The sequence below is a fragment of the Bacillus rossius genome, chromosome 1 (genome assembly GCF_032445375.1).
Source record: "Bacillus rossius redtenbacheri isolate Brsri chromosome 1, Brsri_v3, whole genome shotgun sequence".
Taxonomy (NCBI): Eukaryota; Metazoa; Arthropoda; class Insecta; order Phasmatodea; family Bacillidae; genus Bacillus; species Bacillus rossius.
In genome coordinates this window covers 237744819-237770323 of record NC_086330.1, presented here as the reverse complement: position 1 = coordinate 237770323, position 25505 = coordinate 237744819, and the positions used below count along the sequence as shown (strand labels likewise).

The following is a 25505-nucleotide window of genomic DNA, read 5'->3' as shown; positions in this document are numbered from 1 at the left end:
AGACTGCATATACCTGTGTCAGACATATAGCTGTATACCCAAACATTTGCTCCGCGATAACGCGAATTTTATAGTACTTTTCCGCTTGGACGAACTTAATTTACGTCACGCTTATGATGAGCATGTAAACACAGACATGGCATTTAATATTTTTAAAGATATGTGCTCATTATGCTGGAAACATGAGCATGGGTTTCTGGTGATTGTAAAGGACAGTCCCCTACTTAAAGGACGATATCGTTGCGGTTTCGACCACTTCATAGTTGTGCATCATTGAAGAATGAACAATAGCGTCTCCAAGTTTGGTGGTGGGAGTCTTAAACGTCAGTATGAGTCGTGTTTGATTCCTACATATGATGGACAATGCAGTGCGGATGGTAAACGTTTGAAACGCGTGGCTACACCTAAAGATCCTGATGATGCTGTTAATAAAAACTATGTTGACGGTATTTCTGGATTGATTACTCATGCCTTAAGAACCATTTCGGATGAGTTGAAGCAATGGTTTACTGTACTCAATAGCTCACTCACTAACATGAGAAGTGTACAATTAGAGCTTACCAACTACTTGCATACTATGGAAACGAATAAGCAGCACTCTGTGGATCAACTGAATAAAAATCTTTCTGAAATGCTAATAAAATTAAGTGACATGTTTACTTTGGTGTTGGAAAATAAGCTCTTTTCATTTGAAGGAAAGTTGCGTGAATCGATTTTGACTAGTGTTAAAGATGTGCTAACATCAAACTTAACAGATGCTTTCCAGACAATAAGTGTAAGTAGCATAGATAACACTCAGCGGTTTACACAAATGGCTCGCACTGTCGATAGCATGAAGAATGATTTATATAAATTACTTTCTCTCATCAATACAGGTTCGAAGCCTGCTGCTCCTAAACCAATAGCTCTACCGAATCCTGCGACTCCTAAACCAATAGCTCCTCGTACTAAGCCTAAGACATCGTAGGATGTAAAGCTGGGTACACAAGTGCGATTGCTCTCACTTTTAGCGGTTCGGGTTTAGAGCTATATAAGACTTCAGTTATCTCGTTTGTCTTCAGTTATGTCGCTCGAGGCAGATAAGCTAGACCACGTCATTAAGAATGTACGTGCTAAATATTTATTAGCAAAACGGGCTCGCCTAGAGCGTAATGAAATCAATGAAGCTATTTTTCAACCAATAACTTCCCGACTTGAAAAGGTAGCACCTACACCCATTGTGAAACAAGAACCCTTACAATCTACTTTTAAAAACCCTCAACCTAAGGCTACATCTAGTAGCAGCGATGATGATTTACCACTGAATCTATGGTCTAGGAAACATCAGAATTCTGAACCTACTACATCAGATGAATCCAATACCGATGAAGCACAAACATATCTAAGTAATTTTAACCCTAGAGTAAATGATGTCATATATGGAGTATATCGTCGCAAAAACAGATGGTTTATAGGTAATTCAGAAATATTCTTTCTCCCCAAAAGTGAGGTACGTGTGAATGATGAAGTTTTTCGGGCTGCACCTGGCTTATACGAACTACTATTCACACGAGATCCATCTGTATACTCCGACATGGCCTTAAAACAGTATAGACATTTACTTGAAATCACGAATGGATATTTTAAAAATAATAATGCTTTGACTGGACAGTATAAGACATTGGAACATCCAAAATTCGGCATTATATACCACATGTTTGGAGGTATCGGGTCGCAGCGGAAAGGTAGTGGACTAGTGCAAAAAACATTTGATTTGAAGCGCAAAAGAGACTATATTTACTGGGATGATCCAAACGAGTTAGTTTCTCGACTTCGCTTGTTACTGGCTTCACAATCAGCCGGACATAGTGGTCATGATAACGAAATACTCTCTATTCTGGAAGAACTGCGTGAAGCAGGTTACATATCATGAGTAAAGCTGGGATTGCCCGAGAGCTTCATGCTCCTGCAAGACGGAACTACAAACGTCGTAAGGTTATAGTGTATGGTCTTAATGATTTATTTCAGGCAGACCTTGTTGAGATGATTCCATATTCACGAATAAACAAGGGCTTCAAGTACATGCTAACAGTCATCGATGTGTATAGCAAGTTTGCCTGGGCCAGACCTGTACAATCGAAGAATGCAGCCGATGTAACCAAGGCTATGGCAGACATTCTGCGTGATGGGCGCATACCGTCACACCTACAGACAGATCTTGGCAAGGAATTTTACAATGCAGCCTTCAAGGTTTTGATGAAAAACCATGGTATCAATCACTACTCCACATTTAGTAATGTTAAAGCTTCTGTAGTAGAAAGGTTTAACAGAACATTGCGCACCAAGATGTGGCGTCAGTTCACAGTTAATGGTAATTACAAATGGTTGGATCTTTTGTCGAAACTTATAAGTGAATATAATTCCACAGTGCATTCTACCACGAAAATGAAGCCTAAAGATGCAAAGGATGATCGTCTGCTTGGGACTGTATTCACCAACACGAAGAAGAAAGATACACGCAAGCATAAAGCTAATGTTGGTGACATTGTGAGAATCTCCAAGCAGAAAGGTGTCTTTGAGAAAGGTTTCACGGCGAATTGGAGTTCTGAACTTTTCCGTGTGACACACGTTCGTGAATCGGAACCCAGGACCTACTACCTCGAAGACTTGGACCACAAGCCTATTCGTGGTGGCTTCTATGCTGAAGAGATCCAGCCTACGATGTATCCGGACACATATTTGGTGGAGAAAGTTCTCAAACGAAGAAATGGTCGGTCTTTTGTGAAATGGTGGGGTTTCCCGTCTCAATTTAATTCGTGGGTAGCAGATACAGAAATCGAGAAGCGCTAAAGGTGAATAACACCTCACTTAAATTTTTTTTTTCAAGTACTTAGTCATGATTATTGTTTATACATACATTACAACATTTAAAGTATGATTATCGCACAGGAATTATCTCATGTCATTTATGAAGTTGGGTAGTCTAAATATATATTTGGCTATTCAATTGTTCTAGCTCCTGTAGCATACACCTGTTTTGTCTGCTGCGGGAGTTACGTCTGTGCTCGGGAAGAGGCTTTCACAGCAGAGCGTTTTCGGGCAGGAGGAAACACGCAGAGCCACTCAGGGTGTTTGTGCCGTCAACCATAGGCTACGTCATGTTTTTGGAATGTGTTGTGCAGGTTATTTCGAGCGAGTTCTGGGGCCTCACAGCATCGCTCCGCTAACGTGGTAGTCTGCTTCTAACCACGCTCTCATCATCATGGCTTCCACCAGTGTTTACGCGGAGAGTGTTTGCGATTGTAATTTAAACAGTGTTACGATGGACGATGTTCGGGAATTTGTAATGGATGTAGTACGTCGCTACATAGGTATGGACTTTAATGATATACATTACCACCTTACATCCTCCACCCTCAACATTCTCACTGAGTTCCCTGAGGAAGAGGTATTTATTACCTATTTATATCATGCTGTTATGACCTGCATCGAGGCCGCAAAGGAAGCGCAAGAGGTGAACGAAGATGTGGATGAAGGAACGGATAGTGGCTTGGGGGATAGTGATGAAGACGAATTGTAAATTTGTGTGTACTACGACACCAAAGGTTGTTACAACCAGTCTGACATTCAGCATCCTAGAGACAACATCAGCACTGCAGCCTTGCAGTCATACCTGTAGAACTAGCATCAGCCTTGCAGAGCTAGCACAGCTTCACACATCAGTTATCGTGAGTACTGGCAAAAAAATGTCATTATTTCTCTGCAACATTCAGTGCCTCACATCACAAAAGGGGTATGTGGTTAAGCAACTTGCAGCAATGTTCATCGAGGACGGTGATGTATTGAGGACCTATGAATACATATTCAAACCACCATGTGACTGGTCCGAACTAGACAGGCTGTCGCAAAGCGAGAATTGTAAACTTACTTATGAAGTGCATGGACTCTCGTGGAACGAAGGTGAAGTGAGCTTTGACCAAATCTCATCAGTGTTATGTGACATCGTCAACCCTGAAGGAGATGTAGTATACGTCCTAGGAGACAAACAGAAAAGTATCTTTAGTGAACTGTGCAGTGCCAACATTGTTGATTTACATAATGAAAGAAACTGTCCTAGCTTCTACAAACTTTTAAAGACTTATGGAAACCGCCTGGAATAATGTATAAAACTGTATGGCAAATTCCATTGCGCCCATTGTAATGTTCAGCTACTTAAATTCTGGCTATTCGACCACCCATACTACTATGTATAATTGGGTCTCGAGTTAATGTTGCCTTTGTCACTATGATGTGTAGTGTGTGAATATTATGTGATTTTATTACTCGTTATTTACTTCTTTTAAATCATCGATTGTTCTTACCCCTTGCTGTTTGTAATAAGATTTAAATAAATATGTGTTTAACATTTACGTTGTTTGCTTTAATTTCAAAACATTTAATTGCCGCTATTATTGAATTGTAACTATAAGTTATTAGTCTCCTCAGCTAGAGTGATTGCTTTAATACATAAATTCTAACACTACCTTCGAGATGTCTTCCGCCACTACGAGAAGAAGAGAGAGTCTCTACACAACACCAATATTTTATAAATACTCTATCATATTTAATAAACATACATTATTAATTAATAATAATATGGCTACAGGTTCCAAACTTATCCCGACTTGTCTAGACTGACTACATAACACTTGGCGCCATCCGGCAGTAACTTTAAGAATTAAAGATGGCGACGGTGGCGCGCTCCGGCGGTAACTTTAAGAATTAAAGATGGCGACGGTGGCACACACTGGTAGCAACACTAGGAACTAAATATGACGATTGTGGCGTCATCTGGTATCGATTGTATGAACTAAAATATGGCGACGGTGGCGCCATCTACCAGCCAACTTGAGAACCAAGATGGCGGCACCTCTGGCAACTAATTTTTGAATTTGGCGCGCGATACTAGCGACATCTACCAGCCAACTTGAGAACCAAGATGGCGGCGCCTCTGGCAACTAATTTTTGAATTTGGCGCGCGATACTAGCGACATCTACCAGCCAACTTGAGAACCAAGATGGCGGCATGCGACACCTGCCTGCCGACTCCCTAACTAATATTTGAATTTGGTGCCATCTGGTAGTCTGTGCTGGAATTAAAGATGGCGATGGTATAATAATAATTTGAATTTCATGCATTTGGGAAGGCAAAGACACCCTCCCCCCTTTTATCATAAAACTTGAAGTCAGTACGTGGCATATATAGATTATTTATTCCACCATATCCCAATTGGTCTCGTGGTCTAGTGGTCAAGGTGTCCGCCTCGTAACCACGACATCCTGGACGTTTTCACGTCCCATGGATCGAATCCCAGCCTCGGCACTGAAAATATTTTAGATAAAATAAAATAATCCCTGCTGCTATCTGGTGGCGACCAACAGAACTATATGACGTCGCAAGATGGCTGCCTCCAGCAGACGGAAACAAGATGGCGGCCACCAGCAGACGAAAACAAGATGGCGGTTGATGTTTACATCGAATTTCAAAGTTCGAAAAAAAATTCAAATCCAAGATGGCGTCCGTGACACAAAGTGCAACGGTGACGTCACGATTCGAAGTTGGTGGAAATTTCTAGAAATACAAAATGGCGGATGGATTAGCATGGATTGGCATACAGATTGGCATGGATTAGCATACATATTAGCATAGATTAGCATATGGATTAGCATAGATTGGCATAGATTAGCATAGATTGGCATAGATTAGCGTAGATTGGCATAGATTAGCGTAGATTGGCATAGATTAGCATAGATTGGCAAGGTCAAGGGTCAAGGTTAAAGGTCATGATGACGTCATCCAAGATGGCCGCCGATGACGTCATCCAAGATGGCGGCCGGCTCCTGGCTCCTCCGCCTGTGCTTGAACCCCCCTTTTCCAACTACTCATGTATATAAGCGAGTCCTAGACAGCAGGATGCTCAGTTTGTTACTGACGTCGGCGGTGTAAGGATCGCCTAGTGTGTTTCTTCTGGTGCATGAGTCGTGTCAATTAGCTGTTCTTGAGATTTCGATGGCATCTTTACCGACTTTAACGTCGAACTCGATGGAGGATGTACCATCGACTACGGGAACCATGACCTCAGCGCGGACGATGTTGGAGCAGATCCCGTTGGCAACGCCTCTGACAACACTGGAGGAGACTTCGATATGTGCTGTTCCACCATCAGCTGAAGTTTCATCATCAGCAATGGATTCTTCAACTAATGAAGAGCGTACATTGCGTCAGTGCAAATACTGTGACGCATCATTTACTATCACCTCAAATGCTCGAAGACATGAAAGAAGCAGTTGTTCTAATAATGTTAAAAGAATACAGTTTCAGTGTAATAAGTGCAAAAAACTAATTTCACGTCTTGATAGCTTACATCTTCATTATAAAAAATGCTCCGAGAAAGTAAAGTGCGAGTATAATGAACCTGGTTATTGTTTTGACTCGTGTGTTGTACCAGCTGATGAGACTATATAAGTGAGACCCTGGTGATAAGGACTTCAGTCCGTCTCTGGCTGCTGTGATGAACGGATCTGATAGTTAGACTTGTATAACATAATAGACCGGTATCTAGCTATTCTTGAGAACTCGATGGCATCATTACCACTATCTACACCAACCTGGATCGAAGGTCTACCATCATCAGTGCAGAGCACGATGACAACGACGTCTACAGCTACACCTGCTCTCTCAGCACAGCAGGAGATTTCGACGCGTGCAACATCTTCCGCAGAGCAGACCTCAACGGCTTCAGAAGTTAACATGTCAGCAGTGTTACAACGGTTGTCAACAGTTCCAGTGGCATTGATGAAGGAAGGAGCAACCAGCGGTGTTCCATCACCCGACTGCACGAACTGTGAGAAGATCAAAAACTTGAAATTATGGGATTATGTAATACACAATTGTAGTAATAACTCTGAACGCATTAAATATCAGTGCAACAGGTGTTTAAGCAAGTTTGTACAATATGGAAGATTAAAACGGCACCTCAGGAATTGTGATAGACTGGCTGTACATTCATCGGAATCAAGCTGTATATTTTGTAACAAAACATTGGCAAATATTCGAAGTGCACAACGACACGAAATATATCACTGTCCTTTTAATGAAGTCGATAATTCGACTTTGTGTGCAAATTGTGGTGTACCAATATGTCGAGCTGATAAACTGAATAGACATTTAAAGTCATGTAAAGGACATAGTCCGTATAGTAAGAAGACTTTTTGAATCGAGAGATCCACGAAACTTTGGTAATTTGTCTGTGCGTTTTTTGTACTTTTGGTAGTGTATAATTTATGTAATAAAAGTTTTTTTAAAAGAACTTGCGGTGTTTTTTATTTTCTCAAACCTGACACTTTAGTGGTACTTTTTTAAAATACTAAAGTTGTTTTGTATCGGCCAGGGAACGAACCAAGGACCTAAGTCGATCTAATCAATCAATATATAGATTACAAATTTATTTATTGAATTTTGAACTTTTTCCCGAATCTCTAGCATTAAAATTACGCATTTCCAATATGGTGGTCTTAATGTCTGATAGGATGATGGTCGTAGAGGATTTAGAGTCTCTTTACGAATGTTGAACATGGTTTATTGAAATTATTATTTTTTACATAAAATTAAACATTATTACATCGATCGGGTATCGAACCGAGGACAGGAGCGGATCGAATCAATATGTAAATTAATGAGTGATTTATTTAATGAATTTTGAACTTTTTCCCGAATTCCTAGCTAAATAATTACGGATTTTCAAGATGGCGGCATAATTTCAAGATGGCTGGTGTCACAGTAATAAATTATTACTGCACTCTAGCGGATAAGAACTAAACTAACATGGCGTCAGCGTACTCTCGCCGACGATACAATGATGATGGCTTCCAGCATCGAAGACATGATGGCGGACATGGCGTCATACTAGATGACGTTATATATACTTTGAAAAAAAAAGTGGTGGGAGTCAGTCTGCCTGCAGCCACCACGAGGGAAGGATCGGTCGCCATTTTTTTTTGCCCTCGCCAGGTTCGAACCGAGGACTCCGAGCTCCGTGTCGTAAAAGTTTGTTTTTTTAATAATAATTTATTAAAATTTTATAAATTTATTTTTTTTATAAATTTTAAAATTTTTTTCATTAAACTCGGATAATATATTTAAAGATGGCGGCCGTAACGGAAATTGTAACGGTGATATCATCCAATATGGCCAATGTAATAATGTAATCGGATGGATGGTTTGTTTGTCGCAAATATAAATGAAAAGCCATTCCCTTGCATTACTCTATCATCAAACCTAAACATATAAAGGCATACATATATAATAAATGTAGTTTAGAATATGGCTTCATGTTCCAAACTTATCTCGACTTGCCTCGACTGGTTACACATTGCATAACACTTGTAGGTTTTTAAATTCAAACTTGGCGTCATCCGGCGACAATGCCTTGAATTAAATATGGCCGACAGTGGCGCCATCTGGTAGCGACTTTCTGAATTAAAGATGGCGGCAACGGAGAACTTGGTGAATACAGGCTACCGACTTGTCTAGTCTTGTCCCCCCGACTTGTCTCGACTGTCTAGACTTGTCTCGACTCGTTCCCGACTTGTCTCGACTGACTACATAACACTTGGCGCCATCCGGCAGTAACTTTAAGAATTAAAGATGGCGACGGTGGTGCGCTCCGGCGGTAACTTTAAGAATTAAAGATGGCGGCGGTGGCACACTCTGGTAGCAACACTAGGAATTAAAGATGGCGACGGTGGCATCATCTGGTATCGATTATATGAACTAAAATATGGCGACGGTGGCACGCTCTGGTAGCAGCACTAGGAACTAAAGATGGCGACGGTGGCATCATCTGGTATCGATTATATGAACTAAAATATGGCGACGGAGGCGTCATCTACCAGTCAACTTGAGAACCAAGATGGTGGTGCCTCTGACAACTAATTTTTGAATTTGGCGCGCGATACTAGCGACATCTACCAGCCAACTTGAGAACCAAGATATTGGCGCCTCTGGCAACTAATTTTTGAATTTAGCACCATCTGGTAGTCTGTGCTGGAATTAAAGATGGCTGCTGTATAATAATTTTAATTTCAAATGTGGCGCCTTAGGTATGCATTAAGGAAGGCAAAAGATGGCAGCTGATGTTTACATCAAATTTCGAAAAGTTGAAGTTCGAAAAAAAATTCGAATCAAAGATGGCGGCAGTGACGAAAAGTGCAACGGTGATGTCACGATTCTAAGTTGGTGGAAAATTCTAGAAATACAAAATGGCGGATGGATTAGCATGGATTAACATATGGATTAGCATAGATTGGCATATGGATTAGCATAGATTGGCATACAGATTAGCATAGATTGGTATACGAATTAGCATATATTGGCATACGGATTGGCATAGATTGACATGGATTAGCATAGATTGGCATGGATTAGCATAGATTGGCATGGGTTAGGTTTGGTTAGGTTAGCATAAATTAGCATATGGATTAGCATACTGATTAGATGACGTCATCAGGTTGGCAACATCGAGGGTCGCAAGGCTAAAGGTCAGGGTCGAATTCCAATGTCAGGACCAAATTTCAAGGTCAAGATCAAATTTCAAGGTCAAGGTCAAATTTAGATGTCAAGGTCAAAGTTAAATGTCAAGGTCAAATTTGCATGGTCAAGAACAAAGGTCAAGGTTCAAGGTCAATGTTCATGGTCAAAGTCAATGTTCAAGGTCATAGTTAAAAATCAAGGTCAAAGTTCAAGGTCATAGTTAAAGGTCAAGGTTCAAGGTCAATGTTCAAGGTCAAAGTCAATGTTCAAGGTCGGCTCTTGGATCCTGCGCCTGTCCTTGAATCGGCTATTTCCATCTACTGTAACGGGGCATTTTTTCGTGCGTACATGGCTGATGAACGTAACAGGAAACTTTTTCGTGCGTGCATGGCCGGCGGAATTGACGTAATCCAACATGGCTGATGAAGCGAAGCCTTAAGGTGGCTGCCGCGGATCCCCTTATCCCACTCCCCCCTCCACTGTCTTCATACGAACTATATACATCTACTAATCTGATACGTCGTATTAAACACAGCAAGGTGTTCTTTAAGGTGAATGTAGTCGCTATGCTGTACCAAATTCGAGTTCTTTGTTATAGGCCTTCAAACTTGGCATTTTCGTCCCATGATGGTTGTAAAATGCTAAGTTCAGAGACACGTACATTCAACGCAAACATATATAAATCCGAATCTGATACGTCGTATTATACACAGCAAGGTGTTCTTTAAGGTGAATGTAGTCGCTATATTGTACCAAATTCGAGTTCTTTGTTATAGGCCTTCAAACTTGGCATTTTCGTCCCATGATGGTTGTAAAATGCTAAGTTCAGAGGCAGGTAAATTCAACGCAAACATATATAAATCCGAATCTGATACGTCGTATTAAACACAGCAAGGTGTTCTTTAAGGTGAATGTAGTCGCTATGCTGTACCAAATTCGAGTCCTGTGTTATAGGCCTTCAAACTTGGCATTTTCGTCCCATGATGGTTGTAAAATGCTAAGTTCAGAGGCCGGTAAATTCAACGCAAACATATATAAATCCGAATCTGATACGTCGTATTAAACACAGCAAGGTGTTCTTTAAGGTGAATGTAGGTGCTATATTGTACCAAATTCGAGTTCTTTGTTATAGGCCTTCAAACTTGGCATTTTCGTCCCATGATGGTTGTAAAATGCTAAGTTCAGAGACACGTACATTCAACGCAAACATATATAAATCCGAATCTGATACGTCGTATTATACACAGCAAGGTGATCTTTAAGGTGAATGTAGTCGCTATATTGTACCAAATTCGAGTTCTTTGTTATAGGCCTTCAAACTTGGCATTTTCGTCCCATGATGGTTGTAAAATGCTAAGTTCAGAGACACGTACATTCAACGCAAACATATATAAATCCGAATCTAATACGTCGTATTAAACACAGCAAGGTGTTCTTTAAGGTGAATGTAGTCGCTATGCTGTACCAAATTCGAGTCCTGTGTTATAGGCCTTCAAACTTGGCATTTTCGTCCCATGATGGTTGTAAAATGCTAAGTTCAGAGACACGTACATTCAACGCAAACATATAAAAATCCGAATCTGATACGTCGTATTAAACACAGCAAGTTGTTCTTTAAGGGTAATGTAATCGCTATGCTGTACCAAATTCGAGTTCTTTGTTATAGGCCTTCAAACTTGGCATTTTGTGTCCCATGATGGTTGTAAAATGCTAAGTTCAGAGGCAGGTAAATTCAACGCAAACATATATAAATCCGAATCTGATACGTCGTATTAAACACAGCAAGGTGTTCTTTAAGGTGAATGTAGTCGCTATGCTGTACCAAATTCGAGTCCTGTGTTATAGGCCTTCAAACTTGGCATTTTCGTCCCATGATGGTTGTAAAATGCTAAGTTCAGAGGCCGGTAAATTCAACGCAAACATATATAAATCCGAATCTGATACGTCGTATTAAACACAGCAAGGTTTTCTTTAAGGTGAATGTAGTCGCTATATTGTACCAAATTCGAGTTCTTTGTTATAGGCCTTCAAACTTGGCATTTTCGTCCCATGATGGTTGTAAAATGCTAAGTTCAGAGACACGTACATTCAACGCAAACATATATAAATCCGAATCTGATACGTCGTATTATACACAGCAAGGTGTTCTGTAAGGTGAATGTAGTCGCTATAATGTACCAAATTCGAGTTATTTGTTATAGGCCTTCAAACTTGGCATTTTCGTCCCATGATGGTTGTAAAATGCTAAGTTCAGAGGCAGGTAAATTCAACGCAAACATATATAAATCCGAATCTGATACGTCGTATTAAACACAGCAAGGTGTTCTTTAAGGTGAATGTAGTCGCTATGCTGTACCAAATTCGAGTCCTGTGTTATAGGCCTTCAAACTTGGCATTTTCGTCCCACGATGGTTGTAAAATGCTAAGTTCAGAGGCCGGTAAATTCAACGCAAACATATATAAATCCGAATCTGATACGTCGTATTAAACACAGCAAGGTGTTTTTTAAGGTGAATGTAGTCGCTATATTGTACCAAATTCGAGTTCTTTGTTATAGCCCCTCAAACTTGACATTTTCGACTGATCTGGGTTGTAAAATACTACTCTTAAAAGCCGGTAAATTCAACACAAACATATATAAATCCGAATCTGATACGTCGTATTAAACACATCAAGTTGTTCTTTAAGGGTAATGTAGTCGCTATGCTGTACCAAATTCGAGTTCTTTGTTATAGGCCTTCAAACTTTGCATTTTCGTCCCATGATGGTTGTAAAATGCTAAGTTCAGAGACACGTACATTCAACGCAAACATATAAAAATCCGAATCTGATACGTCGTATTAAACACAGCAAGTTGTTCTTTAAGGGTAATGTAATCGCTATGCTGTACCAAATTCGAGTTCTTTGTTATAGGCCTTCAAACTTGGCATTTTGTGTCCCATGATGGTTGTAAAATGCTAAGTTCAGAGGCAGGTAAATTCAACGCAAACATATATAAATCCGAATCTGATACGTCGTATTAAACACAGCAAGGTGTTCTTTAAGGTGAATGTAGTCGCTATGCTGTACCAAATTCGAGTCCTGTGTTATAGGCCTTCAAACTTGGCATTTTCGTCCCATGATGGTTGTAAAATGCTAAGTTCAGAGGCCGGTAAATTCAACGCAAACATATATAAATCCGAATCTGATACGTCGTATTAAACACAGCAAGGTTTTCTTTAAGGTGAATGTAGTCGCTATATTGTACCAAATTCGAGTTCTTTGTTATAGGCCTTCAAACTTGGCATTTTCGTCCCATGATGGTTGTAAAATGCTAAGTTCAGAGACACGTACATTCAACGCAAACATATATAAATCCGAATCTGATACGTCGTATTATACACAGCAAGGTGTTCTGTAAGGTGAAAGTAGTCGCTATGCTGTACCAAATTCGAGTCCTGTGTTATAGGCCTTCAAACTTGGCATTTTCGTCCCATGATGGTTGTAAAATGCTAAGTTCAGAGGCCGGTAAATTCAACGCAAACATATATAAATCCGAATCTGATACGTCGTATTAAACACAGCAAGGTTTTCTTTAAGGTGAATGTAGTCGCTATATTGTACCAAATTCGAGTTCTTTGTTATAGGCCTTCAAACTTGGCATTTTCGTCCCATGATGGTTGTAAAATGCTAAGTTCAGAGACACGTACATTCAACGCAAACATATATAAATCCGAATCTGATACGTCGTATTATACACAGCAAGGTGTTCTGTAAGGTGAATGTAGTCTCTATATTGTACCAAATTCGAGTTATTTGTTATAGGCCTTCAAACTTGGCATTTTCGTCCCATGATGGTTGTAAAATGCTAAGTTCAGAGGCAGGTAAATTCAACGCAAACATATATAAATCCGAATCTGATACGTCGTATTAAACACAGCAAGGTGTTCTTTAAGGTGAATGTAGTCGCTATGCTGTACCAAATTCGAGTCCTGTGTTATAGGCCTTCAAACTTGGCATTTTCGTCCCACGATGGTTGTAAAATGCTAAGTTCAGAGGCCGGTAAATTCAACGCAAACATATATAAATCCGAATCTGATACGTCGTATTAAACACAGCAAGGTGTTTTTTAAGGTGAATGTAGTCGCTATATTGTACCAAATTCGAGTTCTTTGTTATAGCCCCTCAAACTTAACATTTTCGACTGATCTGGGTTGTAAAATACTACTCTTAAAAGCCGGTAAATTCAACACAAACATATATAAATCCGAATCTGATACGTCGTATTAAACACATCAAGTTGTTCTTTAAGGGTAATGTAGTCGCTATGCTGTACCAAATTCGAGTTCTTTGTTATAGGCCTTCAAACTTTGCATTTTCGTCCCATGATGGTTGTAAAATGCTAAGTTCAGAGACACGTACATTCAACGCAAACATATATAAATCCGAATCTGATACGTCGTATTATACACAGCAAGGTGTTCTTTAAGGTGAATGTAGTTGCTATATTGTACCAAATTCGAGTTCTTTGTTATCGCCCCTCAAACGTGACATTTTCGACTGATCTGGGTTGTAAAATACTACTCTTAGAGGCCGGTAAATTCAACACAAACATATATAAATCCGAATCTGATACGTCGTATTAAACACATCAAGTTGTTCTTTAAGGGTAATGTAGTCGCTATGCTGTACCAAATTCGAGTTCTTTGTTATAGGCCTTCAAACTTTGCATTTTCGTCCCATGATGGTTGTAAAATGCTAAGTTCAGAGACACGTACATTCAACGCAAACATATATAAATCCGAATCTGATACGTCGTATTATACACAGCAAGGTGTTCTTTAAGGTGAATGTAGTCGCTATATTGTACCAAATTCGAGTCCTGTGTTATAGGCCTTCAAACTTGGCATTTTCGTCCCATGATGGTTGTAAAAAACCAAGTTCAGAGGCCGGTAAATTCAACGCAAATATATATAAATCCGAATCTGATACGTCGTATTAAACACAGCAAGTTGTTCTTTAAGGTGAATGTAGTCGCTATGCTGTACCAAATTCGAGTCCTGTGTTATAGGCCTTCAAACTTGGCATTTTCGTCCCATGATGGTTGTAAAATGCTAAGTTCAGAGGCCGGTAAATTCAACGCAAACATATATAAATCCGAATCTGATACGTCGTATTAAACACAGCAAGGTGTTCTTTAAGGTGAATGTAGTCGCTATATTGTACCAAATTCGAGTTCTTTGTTATAGGCCTTCAAACTTGGCATTTTCGTCCCATGATGGTTGTAAAATGCTAAGTTCAGAGACACGTACATTCAACGCAAACATATATAAATCCGAATCTGATACGTCGTATTATACACAGCAAGGTGTTCTTTAAGGTGAATGTAGTCGCTATATTGTACCAAATTCGAGTTCTTTGTTATAGCCCCTCAAACGTGACATTTTCGACTGATCTGGGTTGTAAAATACTACTCTTAGAGGCCGGTAAATTCAACACAAACATATATAAATCCGAATCTGATACGTCGTATTAAACACATCAAGTTGTTCTTTAAGGGTAATGTAGTCGCTATGCTGTACCAAATTCGAGTTCTTTGTTATAGGCCTTCAAACTTTGCATTTTCGTCCCATGATGGTTGTAAAATGCTAAGTTCAGAGACACGTACATTCAACGCAAACATATATAAATCCGAATCTGATACGTCGTATTATACACAGCAAGGTGTTCTTTAAGGTGAATGTAGTCGCTATATTGTACCAAATTCGAGTCCTGTGTTATAGGCCTTCAAACTTGGCATTTTCGTCCCATGATGGTTGTAAAAAGCTAAGTTCAGAGGCCGGTAAATTCAACGCAAACATATATAAATCCGAATCTGATACGTCGTATTAAACACAGCAAGTTGTTCTTTAAGGGTAATGTAGTCGCTATGCTGTACCAAATTCGAGTTCTTTGTTATAGGCCTTCAAACTTTGCATTTTCGTCCCATGATGGTTGTAAAAAGCTAAGTTCAGAGGCCGGTAAATTCAACGCAAACATATATAAATCCGAATCTGATACGTCGTATTAAACACAGCAAGTTGTTCTTTAAGGGTAATGTAGTCGCTATGCTGTACCAAATTCGAGTTCTTTGTTATAGGCCTTCAAACTTGGCATTTTCGTCCCATGATGGTTGTAAAATGCTAAGTTCAGAGGCCGGTAAATTCAACGCAAACATATATAAATCCGAATCTGATACGTCGTATTAAACACAGCAAGGTGTTCTTTAAGGTGAATGTACTCTCTATGCTGTACTAAATTCGAGTCCTGTGTTATAGGCCTTCAAACTTGGCATTTTGGTCCCATGATGGTGTTAAAATGCTAAGTTCAGAGGCCTGTAAAATAAACATATATATAATATATATATAAATCCGTACCTGATACGTCGCTTTAAACACAGCGAGGAGTTCTTAAAGGTGAATGTAGTCGAATAAACATGTAGATATCATTTCTTGCCCCTGTTATACACGTATTATTTAAAGGAATTTACTTACGCCGTTGTTGCACAAACGCATTATTGTGTTTTTTTATGCCGTGTACGATAATTATTGTGCCTTCCGAGAATTTTTTAGATTCGAATCTGAGATTCGAATCTAAGTTATCCTCGGTATCAAACAATAATTTTTGGGTTAACAAACATTAAGTTTCCCCATAATAATGATATCCACTTTTATAATACTCGAAAAAAGGCTGATATTTTTTTAAATCTTATCAAACAACATTATATGAAAAGAATCCTTATTTTTCAGCAGCAAAATTAATACATAAACTTCCTATATATCTTCAATTATCTTTTAAAATAAATACATTTCCAGTTTTCAAAGAAAGTTTAAAACAATTTCTTATTAAGAAAGCCTATTACAGTGTGGATGAATATCTAATATCTTCTCATAATTGTGATTAATGTATAGATACTTATTAATTGTCTTGTCAATTTTATTTTTTTATTGTGTATTTTTGTTTTATATTTATTAGCTTTTACATAATATGTCATTTTTATACCTTGTGTGATGTTTACTATATTGTTTATGATTTTTATCATTTACAATATTGTTATCAATTGACAACTATTTCACCTTGTGAGTGTATAAAACAAGAAGATAATAAATAAAAAATAAATAAAATAAAATAATAAGCACTATGTAGAATGTAAACTCAATCTCACCTGATAAAGTAATTTTCTCATAAGTCTTGCACAATTCTTTGTCCCGACACCATGCTTTATATACCGCTTAACGACACGTCAATGGTTGGATTCATCATTTTCCTATTTCATGCACTCTAATTACAAATTTTCCATAGAGTAGATATATATATTTTAATATATACAAGCAATGAACAAATATATTATGGAGAGCTCATTCGTCTTTTGTATGAAACCGGGATCTCAAACAGCAGTTGTAAAGGTGGGTCTACACTGTATAACAAAACAAGTTATAAAATGTTATATTACAAAGTTATACAACATGTTACAAAATGAAAAGAATGAAAATTATATTACAAGTTATACAACAAAGTTATATAACTTGTTATGAAAACATGAAGAAAATTGTTATATAACACCATGTTTTATAACAAAATAAGTGTTATAAAACAAGTTATATGTTTCCCATGCAGTGTCGGTAAAGATCAAAGGAAGTTAAATAACTTGTTGTATAACATGTTGGCCGTTTATCCACACTTGTATGCATGTTTAAAAACATGTAACATGTTATGAAACAAGTTGTATTACTTGTTATATAACTTATTATTTAACTTGTTATGTAACATTTAATGAAACAAGTTGTGTAACTTGTTATATAACATGTTACAAATATAACATGTTTTTGTTATATAGTGTAGACCCACCTTAAGGTTACTCGAAGAAAAATTCCCATTTGAAACGATGTAGCGGCCGGCTATCGTGCGTGTTATTTTGGGATAACTGCGTCCACGAGAGACTATAGGCTTTGTTTGTTTACATAAATGTGCATAGATTAGAGGTGGGTCGAAAAGTATCAACCTGATACTTTGGCACTGATACGAGCCTGTATCAGGAACGACAAATGAGTACACTTGAAAAGTATCAAGTACTTTAGTATCTGTTCAGAATTCGCCTGGAACAACACCACGGCCAATGTGCGCAGAACCCGATCGCAGATGACGGTCACTTGGGCGGAGCTTGTGAAAGGGGAGGGAGCAGGAACGACGAATAAGGGATAAAGAAGGGAAATAATGTAGGGGAGGAAGCGCAGGGGAATGCGTTGAAGGAGAGGCGCAGGGCAGAGCGAAATTGTTACGAGTCGTTTTGTTTATTGTCCTACATCAAAGTATACTCAGTGCGCAGTGCGTGCACCGTCTCGTTCAATAATAAAACTAATGATATTTTAATATTAAAAAGTACATTAATACAAGATATAATATTTATATTTGTGCACCTAACAGCTATGAAAATGCAAATAAATTCTCAGTTGACACTAATAACAGATGTAATCAACATTAGGACTTTTTTTCCCGAAAACAATTAGTAACTAGTGTTTTCATACATTAAAAGATTACGATTTTATAAAAAACTAAAAATTAAAAAAAAACAGATACGTATATTAGTGAGCATACTATATCAATGTTTACGTTTCAAATGTTTCTTCAGAATAGTCGATGATGATTTATAACTCAGATTTTGTTTACACAAATTACAATTAGCAAACTCATTATTTTCCGTAAAAAAATTCCACACAAATGAAGTCTTTTTCGTGCACTTATCCATTCCTTATTTCACTATAAAGATACTAACTACAAAGCATGACAGCCCGCAACAATGTACATGGTGATACACGGCCAGGACGAACTCCAGTGAATGTTGAACTGATTGATACTGGCTGTATCAGGCGGGCATGAGAGTAACAGAGGTAGAGAATTACCGGGCGTGATAAATAATGTATCAGATTCTCCTTCCGGTAGCACGGTCTGTGTACGCGGAGCTTTGTTGCTTCCTGGGACCGTCTGATACAGAAGTATCAGAGACTTGTAACTAGGTACATTACTGTATCAGTATCAGGTTGGAACAGATACCGAAAATTGCTGTAACAACCCACCTCTAGCATAGATATAAATTATTGATGAAGAATGTCTGAATTAATTGGAAATTACGTTGCTTAACTCGAGGAATGGATAGTTCTTTAGCCTACTGTGTATATATTTGAATAATGTGTTGCGTATGGATGTCATCAAAAGTTTGAAAATGAAAGCAGTGTTTTGTTTTGCAGGTATATTTGTGAATTATTTAAAATATCAAAATTTTGAGCTGATGTTTCTGTGTTGTTCTGTAAATGTTATATAAAGGTAACAAACCTAACCTATAAAACCATGCAACCATACCTCACTTAGCACGACTAATTTGTTCCTAAAAATGCTCGTGTTATTCGAAATCGCGTATTCTGAAGCATTAGTTTCCCTAAAGAGAATGGCTAATTTAATTAATAAGTTACAAATTGTCTAAAAAATATATACTTTACGTAACATAAATGTGTTGACTAACACTCAACTATAAATATGTCACACCATTTATCTTTACATGCCTCCCATCGCACTTTGTATGACAAATACGACACCGTTTAAAGCAGTGGCGAAGGGTGAATTTCAAAGTGGGGGAACCAAGTATGTTCACTGTCTCCCCCTATTAAGGTGGGGGGGTCCGGAGGTCCTCCGTCGGAAAAATTTTATTTTAAGGTGAAAATTGGTACTATTTAAGGGGTTTAACGTATCTCTTTTGCAGGAAATTTTATGCTCTTTAATTTAGTATCAAATTTTTTTTTTTGCTAAAACCCATAGTTTGGAAAATACTTAAGCAAAAGCGATCAATTGTACTTTTAAACAGCCCTCCCACCTCCCGTTCACCACCGACCAATGGGTCTATTAGTATGTTTTTAATCTATTTTTCTTTTGTTGCCTCGACTAATAAGGCAGCTTCCACAGCAAAACAATTTTAAGTGTCGATGAAAGCTAGGCCTAAGAGTTTCTCTATAAAATGTTAAGTCAACATTTCCTATATTATAAGAAAATTAAAAAGCTGGTATGACTAAAACTTGAGCAATCGTCGTTACACGAAGCAAGATTTTTTAATCAGTGAAACAGTGAAAGATACGCTCGGAAACACATCACCAGCATATATCAAAATTCATAAAATTATGATTTTGGTAGTCAATGCAATACATGTTTAAGTCACACAGAATTTAATAATCTTAACTCTCACTTTCAAGCATGATCATGTATGGTCGTTTGTTAGGATATTTCGCTTAAGCAATGAATACATACGAAACAGTCTTAAAATATCTCAATATATATATACTGCCAAAATGTTAACAAATCTGTGCATACATGTTTTTTCCTAACCTAACTAATAACTAAGTGTATTTGGGAGGGGTCTGGGTAGGGAAGACTCTAAGTGCGTCTCAGGCCGAAGCCTATATGCTCTAAGCATGCAGGTTATGAACCATGCAGGAGGGGAAGCATGCATCATGTGCTAGGAGGGTATTTGCCAGCCATGGCAACATTTTAGCCATGATTAACTCCCCTCACTGACTATTCTAGGTTGAAAACTAGATAAGTTGGGCCCAGGTAAAACCTGCATAGACACAGGGAAAACCCTGGGCACTTACATGCAGGATGGAAATTTCATTCATTAATTACATGCGGGTTGGCTACGGGAATAGAAGGATGGCCCAGGAAGAAGAGTTGGAAGAGTATAAATTATCTACTAAGCAAGGGCGGGCACTTGGACATTTTTGTCCACATTGGTGGTTTTGGGCATTACTGGTTGTTAGGGGGTGACTATCGTCGTTTCCCGCCAGACTGCCAGCCAGCCAAATTAGTTGAAAAGAAAATAATTATATGACCGCAGCAACCACGTTGCCCCAGCTGCGGCGGCCATGTATGTCCGACACATTGTGCTGCCAGCCTGGGCATGTCAATCATTGGCTAGTCCAATGTTGCATACTTTCACCGCAAGACGTGGTCAGGCACATGGTCAGACACCTATTAATCAATAATGAGTCTACTCACTTAAATAATTAAAAGTAAAAGCATATTTCTATTGGGTAATAGGTAAATTTTGTAGCTGAAGCTACGCCGATACGCACTCCAATGTACTCGGCACAAAGCTGATGACACCATTGGCTTACCGTGTCGTGCGTCTTGTGCATACATAACAATTTTGAAACCAAAATATTGAAGAAAGCTCTGTAATTTAGGAAATTCCCTACTTACCATCCTGTCAGCTTGTAGACATTATTGTGGAGTGGAGAGATTTGGGCGGCGCTTAACATTTGTGGTCTTGAGAACTGATGCAGTTGAATGAGGTGGGGTGGAGCAGCACTGGAATGCAAGAGCGGGGAACACAGGAGATCTTGAATAAACTTGCTGGCCAGCAACATTGTCTGGTAATTCCACATCCGGGGAATTGCTGAGGTGGGCTGCTACTTAGTTATTTGTTAACCAAGTCTAGTCGTCGTGTCTTGCGAACAAAATTGTCAATTACATCACTGTAGAAAGTTTTACTTTGTTTCAGGGAAAGCAATAATTTTTGTTCAATTGAAATGCATCCAAGATTTGACAGTCTTTCTTGTTTCTGGGCGTTTCTGATGTAGGATTTGATTCGTTTCAGTGAGGAAAACGAGCGCTCGACAGATGCACTTTTTGCTGGAATTGTAGCTAGTAACGAACACAATTTATACAGCTCAGGAAAACCATCAACACTTAAACCCGGCTGTTTCAATACCTGCAGTACGTATCTCATAAATTGATTTTGATATAAAATCTGCTAAGCTGAATTTTACAATTAATTCACTCCTTAAACTAGGTAAATCGAAGTAGTTGCCATAAGAAGATTTTAAAGAGGCGAATGCTTCCTCGGGAAATATTTTTGCATTTTCTTCGTTTTTATTTGGATCTATTAGAACTAGGAACTTCAAATTTTCGAGTGAGCTGAATCGTGTAACAAGCTGTACTAGAATATTATCAATAATTTCAAAATACAGTTTTCTGTAACTAGCTTCTGGATCATTTTCCTCAGATGTACACCATTTTTTAGTGGGAGGGTCATCTTTGAAGACAGACCAAATTGTTGAACTGAATGCGTTTCTCTTCTCAGAAATTAATTTTTCAGGTTCATTGTCACCTACAGTTACAATGTCACCTACACATAGAATGGAACTGCAGGAGCACTACAGCGAACGGCAGACTACTCTACACCCACCAACTCAATAGAAATTATCATGTACATGCTCCCCCCGAGCCCACACATGACACCGGCAGACTGAATAGCATGCCTGACATTTTAGATATCGCCCTGAACAAACGTGTCAACACGGGATTCGAACTCGAGGTTGTACACGACATGTCATCGGATCATTTTCCAGTTCATTTGATATTCGATGGCGCCAACGTAAATTACAACCCACCACGAAAAATCAGGGATTACAGAAATGCGGACTGGCAAGGATTTAAAACTACTTTACAATAAATCTCCCTGATGCGACCGAAATAAACATTGAAAATGGCGATAATTTAAATTCCGCGATCCTAGAGTTAACAAACAAAATCCAGGATGGTATAAGCCAGTGCATCCCGGAAAAGGAGGTTAGGTTAGCACACGACGAGCTGCCAGAATACATCCGCAGCTTGATTTCACAAAAAAATCGACTGCAGCGTGAATACACACGGCGTCGCACACAGGAGACCAAACGCCGAATAAATGAATTACAAACAGTAATATCCGATGAAATTTCACTCTGGCGAAGCAGCCAGTGGGAAACTAAAATCGCAAGACTCGACACCCAGGACGGAAGCGCCTGGACAATGACAAAGCGAAATTTAAACAAATCGGATAAAATCCCGCCCCTCCAAACAAACAATGGCATAGTCTTCCAGCCACGTGACAAGGCACAAGCTTTCGCTGACACACTGGAAACAGCATTCCAGCCCAACATGCAGCCTTGCGACAGGCTATTCACAGCGCAAATTTACCGCGAAATCCGTGTTAAATTGCGACAACCCACAATCTCTGCGCCTCTGCTCACACAGGCGCAATAAATAAAGCGTGCTATCAAGAAAATAAAGCCGCGAAAAGCTCCCGGGAATGACGGCATTCAGGCTGTTGTTCTCAAACAACTCCCGAACGAAACACTAGAATATCTAGCCGAATGCATAAATGCAATGTTTAGGTTAAATATTTTCCCCTCGCAGTGGAAAGAGGCTAGAGTTATAGTCTTCCACAAGCCAGGCAAAAACAAAACACTGCCACAGAATTACAGACCTATCAGTCTGCTAAGCACTGTGTCTGAAGTCGTGGAGAGTATTATACTACACAGACTGAATGTACACATTCACGAGAATAACATACTACCGAATGAACAGTTCGGCTTTCGCAGTACACATTCGACATTGCATCAGTTAGTGCGCCTGATTGAAGAAATCACAAGCGCATTTAACGTACAAGATTACGTTGTTGCTACGTTTATAGATGTAGAAAAAGCCTTCGACAGAGTATTTCATGCGGGACTAATCTACAAACTCTACCAAACAGGATTCCCGGACTGCTATATCAAGCTAGTCGCATCATACTTAGCAGGCAGAACCTTTAGAGTATTTACTGAAGGAGCTCTATCTGACCTAAAATAAATACGAGCAGGTGTTCCACAGGGAAGCATCCTAGACCCCGTGCTATTTAATGTTTATGTCAGCGACATGCCACGCCCCGCACACCGCCTAGTGAAGCTGGGCTGTTATGCAGATGACACAGTGCTGTATAGCAGGTCCCACAACCTCCAGCTAGCTACGAACAGACTGCAAGTCGCGCTCACCGAGTTTGAACGATTGTGCACAACTTGGCGCATCAAATTAAACACAACTAAGTCAGAAACTATTGTGTTTACCCGAAAAAATCTCCCGCCAGCACAACACAGGCTGCAATTACGTTTGTTTGACGAACTAACACCACATAAGGATGTAGTGAAATATCTAGGCGTATACATGGATAGGAAGCTACTCTGGCGCCACCACATTGACACTAAGCGAGCGCAAGCGCAGGCTAGGATTAGTGCACTATATCCAGTCATGAGCAGGCGATGCGGCAGCAAGGTTAAAACCGGCCTACTGCTGTACAAAGCTCTAATTCGCCCAATAATCACATATGCAGCCCCTGTCTGGGCAACAGCTGCCCCTACACACTTACTAAAATTACAGCGAATTCAGAACAGGTGTATTCGAATCGCTACAAACGCCCCACGCTATTGCCCTGTAGAAGCCTTGCATCGTGAAACCAAGTCGGAAACTTTGCAAGACTTTTACACTCGTACAACACAAACTTTTTACGATAAATGCGTAAATAGTTTAAATCCGCATGTTTCCTCACTCGGGAATTATGATCCCGACGAAACACAAAAATACAAACGCCCAAAATCCATCCTGGCGCACCGACCACTGTAGTGGCCCGTGATTGGCTGGAAGCTCCGGCCAATCACAACGCACCTGCGCTCAGCCGAGCCCGGACCCCAACTCTGTGGTTGTGGACTGGCGAGAAAATTCTGCCTAAGAATCGCGCAGCTCGACACTCGTATTTCTGGCAGCTCCACAATTAGTATTAAGTATATTATTTTTTAAGCCATAATATTAAGCTTTAATACTAGCATTAATTAAATTCTGAACACGTGCCTGACCACGTCCTGCGGTGCAAATACGCAACATTGGACTAGCCAATGATTGACATGCCCAGGCTGGCAGCACGATGTGGCCGAATTAAGTCCTCCCGCACCTCCCAGTACACTGACACAGCAGCGAGCTGGCCCAGCGGGGCTCTAACGAATTTTTGGCCCAGCGGGGCCCTAATGAATTTTTGGCCCAGCGGGGCTCTAATGAATACACAAACACTTCCAGCAATTATTATAGTTACTTGGTGAGTAGACTCACGCTCGTTTAATAGGTGTCCGACCATGTGCCTGACCACGTCCTGCGGTGCAAATATGCAACATTCGACTAGCCAATGATTGACATGCCCAGGCTGGCAGCTCAATGTGTCGGGCATACATGGACGTGGTAGCTGGGGCAACCTGGGTGCTGCGGCCATATAATTATAGCTGTAACATGTACTTCTCTTTCAGCAAACCTGGCTGGCTGGCAGCCTAATGGGAAACGACGAAAGTCGCCCCCTAAAAACCAGTCATGCCCAAAAACCCCAAATGCGGACAGAAATGTCCAAGTGACCGCCCTTGCTTAGTAGATATTTTCTACTCTTCCAACTCTTCTTCCTGAGCCATCCTTCTACTCCCGTAGCCAACAAGCATGTAATAATGCATGAATTTTGCATCCCTGTGTCTGTGCAGGTTTTACCTGGGCCTAACTTATCTAGTATTAGTCTAGAATAGTCAGTGAGGGGAGTTAGTCATGGCGCCAATTGCTGCCATGGCTGGCCAATCCCCTCCTAGCACACGATGCATGCACCCTCTCCCGCATGGCTAACCCCTGCATGATTAGAGCGTATAGGCTTCGGCCTGAGATGCACTTAGAGTCTGTCCCTAATCCAGACCCTTCCCAAACACACTTAGTTTTAATTTAGGTTAGGAAAAAAAACCAGTTAGAGATCCTTACCCTAGAGAAATCTGCGGGATCAGGGTGCTAGTAGTGTGAAAGCTAATATTTCCATTTCTGTTTTAGTGCAGATTTCAGCAATTTTATTTTTTTTTTCCGCGTGCAGTGCAACTGTGGACTCTAGCTTAGATTTGTTTTGTTCAGTGCTCTTGTAGTTAATTTAGGTTTAGTAGTGACTTTTTCTGGCACCGAACCCTATTCTGGTAAGGGGGCGAACTGCTTGAGGTTTGGAATGGCCCAAGCAATAGTCCGCGGCCATCCCAAGCCGGGGGAAGACCGAGGTCTTCGACCGAGGCCAGAGAATCAGATAGGTCGG

The 25505-nt window shown here is 39.7% G+C and overlaps 1 protein-coding gene across 2 annotated transcripts in view; it reads right to left on the bottom strand.

Moving 5' to 3' along the window:
* The window catches only part of LOC134527388 (uncharacterized), a 78194-nt gene extending 61137 nt beyond the window's left edge, over positions 1–17057 (bottom strand). The window contains exon 1 of one of the 2 annotated variants that reach the window (XM_063360039.1): positions 16734–17057. The gene's annotated coding sequence lies outside the window, so the exon portion shown is untranslated. The remainder of the gene's footprint in view (positions 1–16733) is intronic. The other variant, XM_063360038.1, reaches the window with a different exon arrangement.
* Positions 17058–25505: the final 8448 nt, after the last annotated feature.